Here is a 15,458-nt window from a genome sequence, read left to right as displayed (position 1 = left end):
TTGCACAGAGAGAGCTTGCGCCAAGTTTTATGCTTAAAGATTTATTTCTTTTCTTTTCTTGGCCTCTTTAATACTTCAAGTAATGAGAGGAATGTAAGAGACTTATACTCCTTTATTCTGAACTTGGGAGGAAAAAATTATGCCTGCAGTTTTAATATCCTCTGATCTTTAAGACAACTTATTTTCTGAACTCAAATGAAATATCAAAAATAAAACCTAACTTGACATAGAGTGGAGGTGGAAGTGGATTTAGCATTGTACTCATTACACATTTCATATGTTGGCATTTGTTTGGAATTTATATCTCATGAATTAAAGAGTTAGGGAAACATATTATTTTTGAGTTCTTATATTTTTCTAGGATTTTTAAAACAGGTTTAAAAAACCCCAGAATATTGCCTCTGTGTTTGAGGGGAGGATTAACTGGAAAGAGACATGAAGAAAAACCTTCTGGAATTATGGAAGAGTTCTCTATCCTAATAAGAGATGTGATGACCCAAGTATATGAATTTTTCACGACCCATCATATGCACAAATCAGATTTGTTCATTTGCCTGTATTTAAAATTCACCTTAAGGAAAGGAACAGAAAACAAATATTAAACTCCAAACAATAGAGAGAGAGAGAGAGAGAGAGAGAGAGAGAGAGAGAGAAAGTTTGAAAATAAAGAGGTTGAAGGGAAAAAAAAGGAAACATTATCTGGTTCCTATGATACAGTAAATAACACTAGAACATTGCATTGATATGTGTGAACAATGCAAAATAAATCAGACTTGCAAAGAAACTTTAATAGTTGACAGTCACTGATGATTCATTATGAGCAAGGCATTAAGGACTGTGTGTTGTCATGCCATCCTCACCACCACCTGGATGGTGGGGATTATTATCATCCTCTTCCTATGTGTGAGGATGCTGAGGTACCAGGAAACTGAGAAATTTGCCAAGGTCTCAGCTTGGGTCACGCCTCATGTCCGGAGTCAGTTTCATGAAGCATGGAGCCAGGGTCCTGATCCTGCCTCATAAGGTCCTGGTCATTAGCAGTTCGTCACTGAGACACTTACCAACCAGAGTGAATGTTAACATTTACAAGAAGCACCATGCTCATATTTGGCTGACTATATGATTTTTAGTTGTCAAAATCAACAGAGTTAAGAGTTGAAGAATTCTGCATGTTCTATTTAAGATCTCTGGGTGACCAAAAGAGACCTATAGCCTTGTGAGATGTTGTGTCTTTTGATAAATGTATGGATACAAATAGATTGTCATAGTGATCATTTGACTTCATAATCACAATTTCATACAAGTGATTGTAAAATATTAACTCAAATGTGGTAAACTGATCATTTGAAAATAACAAATCAATCTGGACAAATAGAAAAACATTATTAATTAATTCCACCTAGCTACTACTAATTATTTTATCTAGAGGGTTTTTTGTTTTTCAGGGTTTTTTTTTTTTTGTATGAATGTTTTTGAACTTGGAATCAACCCTGTGAGTTCAAAATCTTGTTTTATTTATTTCTGTATAGCCTGTCACTCCTCTCAACACCTAGTGCTTATATAAAAGAAGAACTGGTCTAAGTGTTGGATTAAAGGCAATAAGAACTACTCTTTTGATGGTTCTTATATTAAGTATACTTTCCAAGTATCGTATTTTTCACATTTTTATCTACATTTAGGTAATTTACATGTCAAAGTCTGGTAAACAGTAGCAAAGATTGAATGCAGGATAGGAATTACAGAAATCTCCCAAATTACCCTCAAAAAATACACACACACACACACACACACACACACACACACACACACACACACACACACCTTTTAGGTCCCCATAGCTACTATTAGCCATTCATGTCCAGATTGTATGCTAACATTACAGCAGTCATCTTCCCAGGAGAAGTAGTCACAACCCTTATAGAACATTCCTTCTTTCGCTTCAAAGAATATGGCATCTTCTCTTCGGAAATCATCAGTTCAACACTATAAAGTCTACATTTCTCATCCACTTCCAAACATGGGAAGTTTCCCTGAACACCTTTTGTATACCATATCTGAAAGTTTTGGAAGAAAATAGTTCAAACCCTAATATTTTTAAGTGGGCTATTCCAGAATAAATATTTATGACATAAAAATTCCTGCTAATTTGGGGTTATGGTACAAAAACTGCCTCTATACCACATTCCTACTTCTGAGATAATGATCATAACTCTCCCTTGGCATTGTCTTTCTCTTCTGATTCTGACTAATGAATTGAGATCAGCTAGTACCACCCATTGCTTAGACAGCTTTGGGAGGATCTAAAAGTTTGAGCTGTGGGATTAAAACATTGCCAGAATGTAAGGTTAGAAAAATCAGCTAAAGTGAAAAATTAATTTTATTTTCAAAAATAATTTTTATAGTCACCGACTTAGCATTGTTTTCTTTGCTTTCCATGGTTCATGCTTCCTTCGATGTTGACCAGAGATGCAGCCAGTATCAGTAGAGTTAGCTACTTTGAACAGCTGCAAGATTATTTTGAAGGATTTCTTAAAGGCCTAGAGAAAATATAATAATAACCATTTTATCCAAAGAATGCTGTTTGATAAAGACTTAGCTTTGAACTCCTGAATCCACAGGAGCTTGTTTGGTTCTATTGTTTTGTAAAGAGATTTCCCTTCAGTTGCATATTTTGAATTCTTGCACATGTATGCATACTAAATGTTTCTTGATTAACAAATAAAGAACTTCGGGGATCAAGATGTTCTGTAATTCTGGATTTCGTGTTATAAGGTTATTACATATATTTTACCCTACAAGGTGGGCTTCTCACAGTGATGTGTACAGGTTATACTGCAGATGTAGTAAAAATAACTTTTGAGAGATGACCTCCTCTAAGTCCCCAACAGTGTAAACATTCTGTATTTCACAATCATCATGAGGGAATTCATATGCGTTAAGGTCATTTATATCCAAGAATCACTAGTATCTGCAAAGGTATTTGTTTGGAAAACCAGAAAATGATGTAGGTAAGATAGATATAGAGGAAATGGACAAAAACTTTGGAACAGGAAAAGAAAAATGAAAGTTAGCTAATAAAGTCCCATTTCTTACGATAGATCGTAGGGCTTTTCTCATACTTTTTTTTTTTTTTTTTGCATAGTCTCTTTGGCATTTCTTTTTCCTTTCCTAATTTTAGATTTTAGTACTAACGTGTGAATGACTATATATATATATATATATATATATAGTAATATGTGTATGTATATGTATGTGTATGTGTATTACGCCTATGTATATGTATGATACATGTATATGCATATAGCTCATACATATAGTCTCTTTTTTACCACATCCTTTTGAACCCAGCATAATGAGAATTCAGCAATCATTCCATTTGAATACTTTCCCTGTAAAATTCTTGCTGTCTCAAAGAATCATAGTAAACACACAAAACACCAGCTAGCCAACACTGAAGTCCCACATGTTAGAGATGAGGAAGGAAACTAACCCACTTAATAGTTAGCATGTATTCACCCATTCTACAAATATGTGTGGAGCAACCACTATGTTCATTGGGTCAGAGAAAGGTCTGTTCCCTTTGAATTTCTTTTCCAGATAAGAAGACAAAGAACAGGTAAACAAATAAATGAATATTATCTCAAATAGTGGGAAGTGCTATGATGAATATAAAACAATGAAAAAAAAAACAGAGGATCATAGGAGAAGAGAGGAAAAAATAAAACAAGATGAGATCAGAGAGGGAGACAAACCCTAAGAGACTCCTTTTTTTTTCTTAAGATTTTATTTATTTATTCATGAGAGACACACACACATACACACAGAGAGAGAGAGAGAGAGAGAGAGAGAGAGAGAGAGAGGCAGAGACACAGGCAGAGGGAGAAGCAGGCTCCATGCAGGGAGCCCGACATGGGACTCGATCCCAAGTCCCCAGGATCAGGCCCTGGGCCAAAGGCGGTGCTAAACGGCTGATCCACCCGGGCTGCCCCCTAAGAGACTCTTAATCATAGGAAACAAACTGAGGGTCACTGGAGGGGAGAAGATGGGAGGATGGGGAGATGGAGTAACTGGGTGATGGATATTCAGGAGGGTATAATATAATGAGCATGAGTATTGTAGAAGAGTGACGAAACAGTGAACTCTACCTCTGAAACTAATAATACATTGTATGTTAATTAATTGAATTTAAACAAAAAAATTTTTTAAAGAATATAAAACAGGAAAATAACAGGCTCCAATGACCCTACTTGGACTTTATTGTATCTGTTTTAGGATACCCTGAAAACCACTGGTTTTGTACCTGTGTTTTAGGAAAATCTGAGACTCAGAGCCTGAAGGCCTTGCCCCCAAACAAGCAGCTTATAGTAAGTGGCAGAATGGAGTTGTGTGTTTTTATTCCAAGGCCCATGCTTTTGCCACCTGGTGTCCTTGAGGGAAACATTACATATCCAGGAATGCAGATATCAAGATACAGAAAATATATATAAGGTTTCACCATTACTTTTTTGGCAATATGTTCTTCTCAATAACTATCAAAGAACTACTTTTTGATTCTCCAAAACTTGTATGTATTTTCATACACAAGAAAAATTTGAAATCACCTTTACAATTTTTTCTTCTATTGTATAATTAAAACAATGCATTTGATAGAATGGTTCTTTGTTTTGCTGAAATCTTCTGAGAAATGAGTGGACTAATCTGCGTATTTTTCTTTATAAGTTGTTTTATTTAGTTGTGAAATGCAGCATGTGTCTCAAGAAGAGATTGATGCTTATTTGACTCATGTGATTTGTTTGATTTGACTAGTCTAACATTAGTTCTATGATCTTGATTCAGTATGATCTAACAGTGAAGAAAGCCAAACTGCTTAGGTCTTTTTTTGTTTTTTTAAGATTTTATTTATTTGGGATCCCCGGGTGGCGCAGCGGTTTGGCGCCTGCCTTTGGCCCAGGGCACGATCCTGGAGACCCGGGATCAAATCCCACGTCAGGCTCCCGGTGCATGGAGCCTGCTTCTCCCTCTGCCTGTGTCTCTGCCTCTCTCTCTCTCTGTATGACTATCGTAAATAAATAAATAAATAAAATTTAAAAAAAAAGATTTAATTTATTTATTCATGAGAGACACAGAGAGAGATAGAGAGAGAGGGAGAGACACAGGCAGAGGGAGAGGCAGGCTCCCTGCAGGGAGCCCGACGTGGGACTCGATTCTGATCCCAGGTCCCCAGGATCATACCCTGGGCTGAAGGCCGGCGCTAAACCGCTGAGCTACCCAGGGATCCCCTAAACTGCTTAGGTCTTAACGGTTCCTACTAGTTGTGAGATATTTGGATATTTATTTTCTCTGCTGCCGTTTTCTTATTCATAACACAGTAAATGTAACAATAAATCTAAATTAATTTAGTTTTAATTTATTAATCTACCGATTTACTTAATTTATTTCCAGTCAGGATGTTAAGCACCTCAGTGTCTGGCATAGGAAGCATTTAATAAATGCCATCAATTATTATTTTTTGTGAAATGTTGTTATCTTGCTCCGTGTGAATGGCTGCAGTCCAAAGGTTTCCCTTTGGAAACAACTTTGAAAATTATTTTGTAGCTCCCTCTTGTTTACAGCACATATCAAAATTGCTTCCAGCTACTCCCAAAGCATTTTCTACCAAAGTTAGTTTCCTTCGGTTAAGAACCACCCACAGATTGTGAATTTATTAAGGGTACTTTCCAGTGTTTTTACTGTTGTGGTCTTCTAGTGGTTAATAAGCTCTTACAGTGAAAAAGAACATTGTTGACCTTGATAAGAGTGGTGTCTTTGATTGGTAGGTAGCCCTCAGAGTGGGTTAAAATGAATCCTAAAATCACTCAGGGGTTCAAACCACATGATGCAATCTAAAGTGGGCATTTTTATTGTGAAATTCATGGGAAAAGAAGCTGGCTTGCTCTGACTACCTCCCCCTAAAGTACTTAGTGAAGAAGCATTATCAATGTTATAGTAAGAATTCTTATGTAATATATGTATTTTTCTATAAAGCAAATCTTTGATGATTTAATTTTGGTTAATGTGCCATATTTGAATGGAGTCACTTGTTTTCCCAAATGTATTTTCTCTAAACTGAGGCTGTTCAGTTGGGCTCCTGTAGTTTTAAGAGTTCAAGGATAATCTTATTAGTATGTGATGTTTAACTGTCAACAGTTAGTAACAATAGTTTCTGAGTGCCCACTATGTTTCTGGCCTTGTTCTGGTAACAAGGGGATATATCACCAGATAGAAGAGACAAAAATTCCTGTCATCATGTGGTTTGTATGCTGATATGAAAAGAAAGACCATACATAAGTACATTGCATAGCAAAATAGAAGATGAAAAGTGCTATAAAGGGACACCTAGGTGGCTCAGCAGTTGAGCATCTGCCTTTGGCTCAGGGCGTGATCCTGAGGTCAAGGGATCGAGTCCCGCATTGGGCTCCCTTTGAGGAGCCTGCTTCTCCCTCTGCCTATGTCTCTGCTTCTCTCTGTGTATCAATCAATAAATAAAATCTTTAAAAAGAAAAGAAAGAAAAGTGCTATAGAGAAAAATGAATCAGGAAACTTAGCTAGAGAATGGTGGGAGTGTGATAGTCAAGTATGGTGGTAAGGAAAGAACTCACTGAGAGAGTGATGTTTTCACAAATACTTTAAGAAATTGCTGTTGCAAATCATGCAGATACTTGGAAAAGCAATATTTTTTGGCAAAAGGAACATCTAGTGCAAAGGTCATGAGGTGATAATGTGTCTGCCACCTTTGAGGATCCTAAGGAAGACAATATGGCTGAAAAACAGTTGAATGGGGGAAAGAAGATTGGTTAAATCATGGGTTAATAGTAGGGGGATTAAAAAAGTTTAGATCCTTCCTTGCTGTCATTGTTAAAATATTGGCTTTGAGTGTTACTGAAATCCTACTGGAGAATTTTGGCACAGGGTTGACATAACCTGACTCTCACTGTTATAGTATCATTCTGGTTTCTGTGTTATAAAAATACTGAAAGATAGAACATAGGGAAATAGACATATTTTGAGAATGCAGATGAGAAATGACCATCTGTAGGCCAGACTGGTTGCAGTGGAGGTAGGAGGAGAGGATGATAAGTAGGTAGAGCCAATAGGACTTCTGATGATTGGATATGAAAAGAATGAGAAGTCAAATCTGACTTCATCTTTTTTTTTTCTTTTTTTTTAATTGAAGGATGGAAGTACCATTGATTGGGATGGTGAAGATTGTGAAAGAAGTAGATTTTGGGGAGAAAATCAAGTGGACATATTTGTTTGAGAAAATAAAACTAGTAGATGTCTTCTAAGTGAAACACCAGGAAGGCACTTGAGTACATAATTTATGGGAGATGTCATTGAAGATATGAATTTGGCAGTTAGCCTATAGAAATTTTTAAATCCATGATACTCCATGAGATAACTAAAGGATGTAGAAGAATTTGAAGGATTGAGTTCTGGAATTCTCTCAAGTGGAGAAAGCAGAGAAAAAAGGAATAAGCATCAAAGTGAGCTGAAAAGAAGTGCCCAGAATAATCATGTAGGAGAAAAATCAGTAGTGTACACAGGAAGTCAATGAAGAAAGTAAAGGAAAAGGGATTATCAGCAGTATCCTATTCAGCTAATGTGTCTTCAAAGATAACAAGTAAAAATTAACATTGAATTCAACAACAATTGTTCATTGTTGACCTTGATAAAGGCAGTGTCTTTGAGTGTGGGACTCATGGCACAATTAGGATGGATACATAAGAGCATGGGCTCAGAGACTGTAGACAATTATAGATAATTCTTTCAAGGATTTTTTCTGTAATGGAGACATGGGAAGTAGTAACTGGAAGGAAAATAAAATCAAGTGATTTGGGTTTTTTTCATGAACTAAATAACACCATATTTATATGTCAATTGAAATAATCTAGGGGAGAATAACAATGATTCAGAAGAGATGTGAGATAATCCATACCTTACTGAAGAAAATACTGATGAAACTCCATTCTTTTCTCTGAAAACAGGTTACTTTTATGTTTTTTATTTTATTTTATTTTTTATATTTTATTTTATTTTATTATTTATTTTATTTTATCTTATAACTTATAACCTGTATCACTATATCAAACTGAATACATTCCTCCTTAAACATAGTTTTCTGTTTGACCTCTCTTTTCATCTACACAATAGGTGACATTGACAATGACCCAGATAATAGTATATTATGCAAAATAAGCCACTTTCATTAACATATGCTCCAAAAGTATCCTGGGGCACCTGGGTAGCTCACTCAGTTAAGCATCAGATCCTCTATCTCAGCATTTTGAGTTCGTGCTCCATGCTGGACATGGAGCTTACTTTAAAATGTGTTCAGTTTGATATAGTGATACAGGTTATAAGTTTAGAAAATTGATACATAAAGATTTGGAAAGAAAACTCCAGAAAGGTGAAATGATAACCTCAAAGTTCCATAAGAGATAATTAAAAACAAAAAACAAAAAAACAAAACAAAACAAAACAAAAAACAACTGATCCATGTCTCCTGCTTTTCAGTTCAATGGTATTTATACTAAAATTTGCCTACATACAAGCCTATTAATTAACAATAATTAAAATCTATTTAACATTGTATTTGAGTACTGTTGTAAACATTATTGATCTGTGGAGGTTCACAAGGTGATGGAAGTTACACAATAATGTAAAATATGACTTATGATTTAATATTACCATAGAAGTATCACACAAAGAATCATTCTTGGAATTGAGAAGATATATAATAATTGCTGAGATCTGCAAAGGTCAGCAGTGCCCTCCTGGCAGGGTAAAAGAGAGTTACCTCATGAGACACTTTGGCTGTGTCATTGGTTATGCATAAACATAGAAGGGACTTTAGGATAGTAGTTGCTTAAGTAAAAGGTAATTTTTTTCTGGGATTAAACCCAGTCAACTCTTTTTCAGTTAAAAAAGTTCCTTTTAAACAGATCTTCTACGTTGTTGTCTTACTATACTATAAATTACTGAGGAGATAAAAGTTTGTATATGCAACTACTTGTTTTAGGACTTCACCCACCTAAAATTTGGCTTCAATTCTTTGAGTTTTACTAAAGGAATTTTTAGAATGAGATTCTTTCAGTACATGTGTGAAAATATAAATTTAAGGTCCTTTTAAAAATGGATGTCTTTTTTTCACAGAAAATTTGACAAATGCCTCCCTACTTCTAAAGAACTAGGAATATATATTTTGCATTTTTGTAAGAGTCCTTGAAACATGCAAATGATTTAATCCTATTAATTAAAAAGAGGCATAAATTAGAACTAAGTGCTTTTAATGTCCAAAGAAAGATACTTATAAAGAAGTTTATTTGACTGAAGCCACAGTGAGTCAGACACAGTCTAGAAAATAAGATAAACATTTCAGTAATCCCAAAGGAATGATGAAGTGGAAGAAGCATTAGAACTTGTCTGTGGGGACATTCTGTAAAAATATAAGTAGAGTTGTTTTGAAAAAGAATCTTGTTTTTCTAAGTAATGCTAAATCTTCGAATATAAAATATAGCTGTAATGGTTGATGAGTCTTCAAGTCCGAAGACCTAGATTTTAGCTCTTTCTCTGGCATGTACCCTCCACGCACCATTAGAACTATGATTTGATCTTTCTGAGTCTATAGGTTTTCTCATCAGGAAAATAGTGCTAATCCTCTGGTTCTCCTTGAGGATCAAATTAAATAAAGGAGGGAAAGCTTCTTGAATGTTCCAAAGCACAAAATGAATATTATGACAGATTTTGAAGTGAGTCCAAACAATATATTATTGAATTAGTTGACGTAAAAATGGTAGATCTTTACAAATACAGTTATATTTAGGCAACTTTGGTAGAATTTCTGCTGCTGCAGGTAATAGGAAATTTACTTGAAAGTTAAGAATAAATCATTATTTGTCATCTTTGCCTCTTCCTTTCAGGTTAATGCATATTAAATATATGTATTTCTCTTTTTTGTAAGAGAAAACTGAGGGGGGATAGTTCATATAGCATTGGTTTAAACTAAGCAGGTCATTTATCATTTAGCAATTAAGTTGGTTATAATTTAAGTTAATTAGCTTAATTTAGATTATGTTATGGATGTGCAGATTTGACTAATGTAGATTGTAAAGGAAAAAAAAATAATCTGGCCACTTTACATAAATTAACATATGACGTGACATGTTGTAAGTGTTTGAGAGAAACTCTAGTGTGGAGAAGGAAGAGTCCAGCCCTTCTCTTCAGTGTCGTGGGCCACATTATACTTTAGCTATCCTACTCCAATTTTGGCTCAAGGATCTGTAGCAGCAGCATAATCTGGGAGCTTGTTAGATATGGCGTAATCTCAGCACCTACCCTCTTCTATTTTTTTTTTTTTTTTTTTTGCCGCTTTATTGTGGTCTGGAACCTATCCTCTTCTAAATGAGATACAAGAAGCCCAGTTAATTTGAAAGCATGTTAAATCCTGAGAAGCATTGTTCTAGAGTGGTCTGTTTCAGACCTTCTCTTTCCCCACCCCAACCCCTCACCCTGACCCCCAAGCATTTGGAGATAGCAACAGGAACCTGCAACAGGAACCTTTAATGACTGCAAAGCATTGGAGCCACAGTTGGGTCTCCTTTTTTTTTTTTTTAAGATTTTATTTATTTTATTCATGAGAGACAGAGAGAGAGAGATTGAGAGAGAGAGAGGGGCGGAGACACAGGCAGAGGGAGAAGCAGACTCCACTCAGGGAGCCCGGTGTGGGACTGGATCCCAGGTCTCCAGGATCACGCCCTGGGTTGAAGGCAGATGCTCAACCACTGAGCCACCCAGGCGCCCCCACAATTGGGCCTCCTAATGACACACTAACCTCTCTAAATTATCAATAAGCCTGTAATAAATTCTGATTTAGATGGAAGGTAGGTAAACCAACACACACAAGAATCACTAGGTTGAAAATCGTAGTTAAATGTTTATTAGACTTCCTGTGTGCAAGAAGTGGTGATGAATTACAGCATTGATTTAGACACTATTCTTATCTGAAAGGGCTTACAGTTTTTTTAAGGGACAAAATAATTGCAAACCTAATAATGCCATAGGAATAGGACTTTTTTTTTTTTTTGGAATAGGACATTTTTTAAGTGAATGCCATTGAAGAAGTTTGAAGAAGGTTGGGTAAGAAACGGGACTTTGGACAAAACCTAGACTTTATTGAATGAGGTATATATATTGGCATAGGGGGATTTTGGTCATGAAATTGACCTAACTTAATTGTGATTTAGGAGGAAAAGCAGAAGAGACAGCATCATGTGGTAGAGATTGGTGAAGGAGGGCACAGAACATAACTGTTATGTGTCAGTTATAGTAGTTTAGAGAAGGAATAATAGGGATCTTGGCTTGGCTGACAATAGGAATAAATATTTGAGGAGGAAGAATAGAAAATTTGCATGATTGAATCTGTAAGACTTTAAATTTAGCTGGATGTTGCTGTGACGGGAGTAAAATACACTAAGAAGTACCAGTTAATTAAATACAAGAAAAAAGAATAAGGGACCAATGAAGGGAAACTAAACATGATCCTGCCATTTTGAGCCTGAGAACTACATCGTGTCATGTCAGTAAGCCATTACAATCAGTAAGATCTGTTGATTGGGGAAAAACTGCAACATCAAGCAGACTATTGGAAATTCTGAACTGTGATTTGAGAGAGCACAGTTTTAGGTGTCTGCCTCAAAGTCATCAGCAGAGTTCTAGTGATTTGTGAGACAAAAATAATTATAGGAAACTATAAATGGAAAACATTATTTCATTGCTTATGCCCTATGAACACTGACTGAAATTCAGAACATTATTCTAACATTGTATTTTTAGTCTCCCCCTTGGAAGTCTGTGTGCATATTTTAATGTGGATTCTCTGCACACGTCTACCAGGAATATCTTCCTTGAGACTGTGAGTAGAGGACCTTTTCTGGAGAAAGCCTAGAGAATAGTTCTATGGGTAATTGACATCTGTTCAGAATGAAAAACCAAACTAAAATTTTCTTGAATCAATGGAAATTAAATTTTAGACCAGATGTCACACTGAGTGCCCAGCATAATAAATGAAAAACAAAAACAAAATCCAAGACATATTTAGTCCAATTATTTTAAACTTCATAATAGCAAGAGTGAAAAGGTGATTCAGATAACTTCCAGAAACAATAAAAGATTCAAAGGCTGGTGATATGATGACACGAGGCTTCTCAATCATGACTTTGAAGGCTGGAGGAGCATATTAACATGCCTCAGGTCACTGAGGGTGAATGCTATTCAACCCGGAATTCTGTAGTTAGCCCCCCTGTTAATAAGGGTAAATTAAAGGCATTTTTACACATTGAAAATTTCACAAATTTAAGTCTCAGTCATCCTTTCCTAGGAAGCTTCTGGAGATGTGCTCCCCAAAATTAAGAAAGTAAGTCAAGGAAGAAGACACAGGATCTAGGAAAGGTGGATCCATCATTGGAGAGAGGTAGAGGGAGTTTGAGAAAGCTGTTACAGTTTGTAGGGAGAAGACGGGCCCAGGAGAGACGTCGCCAGGAGAAACCCAAAACACAGTTTGACAGAATGTCATCTGAGAATCTTAGGGAAGCACTTTTCAGAAAGTGTGGAAAGATTTGATCACGATTTTAAAACTAAGCAAATGTCATAACTGGGATATTATTAATAAAAGCAACAGGTTTTTTTCAAGAAATATAGTCAGAAAACTACTTTTTAGAGTAGGGAGGAATATTTACATTGCAATAATAATGTGATGATGATGATGATGATACTGCTCACTGAATACAACTTTCATAAAAGGGGTGCTATGTCAGGAGCTTGGTTGGAGGGAAGGAGCTGACATCCAAAAGCTAAAATTCTCAACTTCTGTAAATGGGAATTCAATGAAAATGTCTGGAAATAATGTTTTAAAAGATAGTAGTATAGTCTTAGAAATATAAAAAGAGATAAGAAGTTAACTACTAAATGTGTTTTTATAAGGACTAGATTGGAGGTGGACACAGATGGAGGAGGAGACAGATGGCCATTATGTATGCCTCTTAATGTTACTTTTTGGTATGCATACGCTTAATTTTGATGAATATAAGTAATTTTAAAAAGTAATGATATAAAATATTGTCCTTTTTGAAAGTTATTCTCATAACTTTTCTATGTACATTCATTTATCATGATCTTAGCTTGAGGAATTATTTTTTCCTATTGCATTTGTCTTGCTATTTAGAATCCATAGTATTCTATGGATTTTAAGGTATGACTTTCTGAGTTTTGTAAAAATTAAATTTACATACTTGATTGAAAACAAATCTATATTCATTTGTGACATGGCGTCTTGATTTTAAAACATTCAAATTTGAAAAGGGAGAAATATTCAAGACCTTGAAGGGAGTTAAGAAAATAATTGTCAAAGTAGAATCAATCTTGCCAGAATTATCCTGTCAACTACTTCTGAGGAAGTTTATTCTATTATGACGTTGTTTTTCTGGAAATGTACTAGGTACTTTTAATGTTAGCCTTTTTTTTTAATAGGTCAATGGGAAAAAATATCATAGCAAAGTATTTGAGAATTTAAAAGGACTAATTCAAAGTAAGAATTTAAAAGGACTCATAATCATAAATTACGAATCTCACATGTGATGGATTATAGAAAGCATCTGCTATTGAAAGCTAGCCAAATAAGAATAAACCTGTGATTTAAAAGCATGGATGTAGATGGAAATGTGACAGTGTAAAATTGCCACACTCTACTGCACATCCTGTCCTGGCAAGAACAAAGCTCTGATGATATAATAGGCTTTATTTGCTTCTAATTTATGTTTCCTTACATGGTACCGTCTAATTTGTTACTGACATAGATAATGTTCTAAGACCTAATGAGCAGAATGATCTTCTACATTCCATTGCAGAAGAGCAAATGAAAATCTGATTTTCTTTTTTCCTGATTTAGAAGGAAGAAAACAAGGCTGGACTTCTCACCTAGGAAAGTATAAATATAATATAATACACACTTAGTTTGAACTCATCTTTTCTAAGGATTTTAGGTTTGAATATTGTTTTTTTTCTTTATATATTTGATATCGTTTGAGCACTTAGCTATGGAGACTGAGTGTACATAAATAGAGAGTAATTTGTATTTTTGATAGGTGGAAGTGAGCTATCTCGCTAACCAAAATCTTTTCCTATGATCTCAAGCCTCAGAAAACCGATTGAAAGTCAAGTGGGGCCAATTTAAGACAAGTTAAATTTCCAAAGCTTGATTCCAAAACAGAATCCATGCCTTTCCATGGACCAAAAGCTGAGGAAGCAAATAAAAGTTCACAGAGAGCCAAAGGAACTCAGTGAGCCACAACATTAGGGACTAATTTTCATGTTGGAATGAATAGCTTGCTCCTTTTACTCAATCCCTGACTCAAACTGAGAAGGGGGCAGGGGAGTTGGTAGCCAAAAGTTTTCTGGCAACTATGGGAAGAAGGAATTCAATAGCAGGATTCTTTAGATACTAACAGCATGAAAGTCCTGGAGAGTCAGATCACCAAGGGAAGAAAGCTGAATTTACGGGGAAGACAGGAATAAAAACTCCTTTACTCCTTTACTTAGTCAGCTTTGCAAAGAACACACTGGAGAGGTGACCGTATTTCAAGAAACTTAGAACAGCTTTACTTAATACAATGGTGATTTCCTTTGAGGAAAAACAGAAGTGGCTGCGGCAAGGATTTGTGCTGAACATCTTGAGATGGTAGGGAAAAGCAGTTGGATTTTGATCTGGGTCCATTTTGGGTTGGAAGCTTTCTCTTGCTGAAGAATTGTATTCCTTAGATTGGAGTCAATTGAATATTGATTTTCCTCAAAGGTGATTTTCTTTTTACCCCTATGAAGTTCTGCCTTTAATAACTTTATCTTCTTTAAAATAAAAGCTGTTAAGTGTTCTTTGTCAAAGGATGTGGGAAGCCATTTTTTTTTGGCTACGTAGTCCTCTTGTCAACTCCACCTAGTTCAGGATTTCTGGCAATAAATGTGATTTCAAGGGTATGAGAAATTGTTCACTTAACAGTCAAACATTGAGGAAGTCTGTGTTGCTTAATCTTAAATTTATTAGATTCAATGTGACTAACCACTCCCTTCCTTTCTGGGGTGAAGAGGAAGAGTTTTAGACCATCAGGTCAAATGGTCATCGGGCTGAATGAACAATTGTATTAAGGGACACTAAACAGGAGATACAAAGAATTCTTTTCAGAACAAATGTTTATTTCAAATAAGCGCAGGGATTGTGGGATCTGTAGCCTTTCCCTCATGTGGAGGGGCATCTGGCTGTGAGTGAGGAGTTTCATTCATGCTGAGCTTCACCATTAAGAGGGAATCGGTTTTGTGAACCCCCCTTAACCGTTCTGGGCCTCACTAAATTGGTAACTTGTGAGTCCAATAGA

General features: G+C 35.6%; 1 protein-coding gene across 4 annotated transcripts in view; it reads left to right on the top strand.

The window, feature by feature from the left end:
• Positions 1 to 15,458, top strand: part of SEMA3D (semaphorin 3D) — a 205,491-nt gene that overhangs the window by 71,765 nt on the left and 118,268 nt on the right. The window lies entirely within an intron of this gene.

This window comes from Nyctereutes procyonoides, unplaced genomic scaffold (assembly GCF_905146905.1).
Source record: "Nyctereutes procyonoides isolate TBG_1078 unplaced genomic scaffold, NYPRO_anot_genome, whole genome shotgun sequence".
In the NCBI taxonomy this organism is placed as follows: Eukaryota; Metazoa; Chordata; class Mammalia; order Carnivora; family Canidae; genus Nyctereutes; species Nyctereutes procyonoides.
Note: the sequence above shows the minus strand (reverse complement) of the source record. Positions and strands in the feature narration are given on the sequence as shown.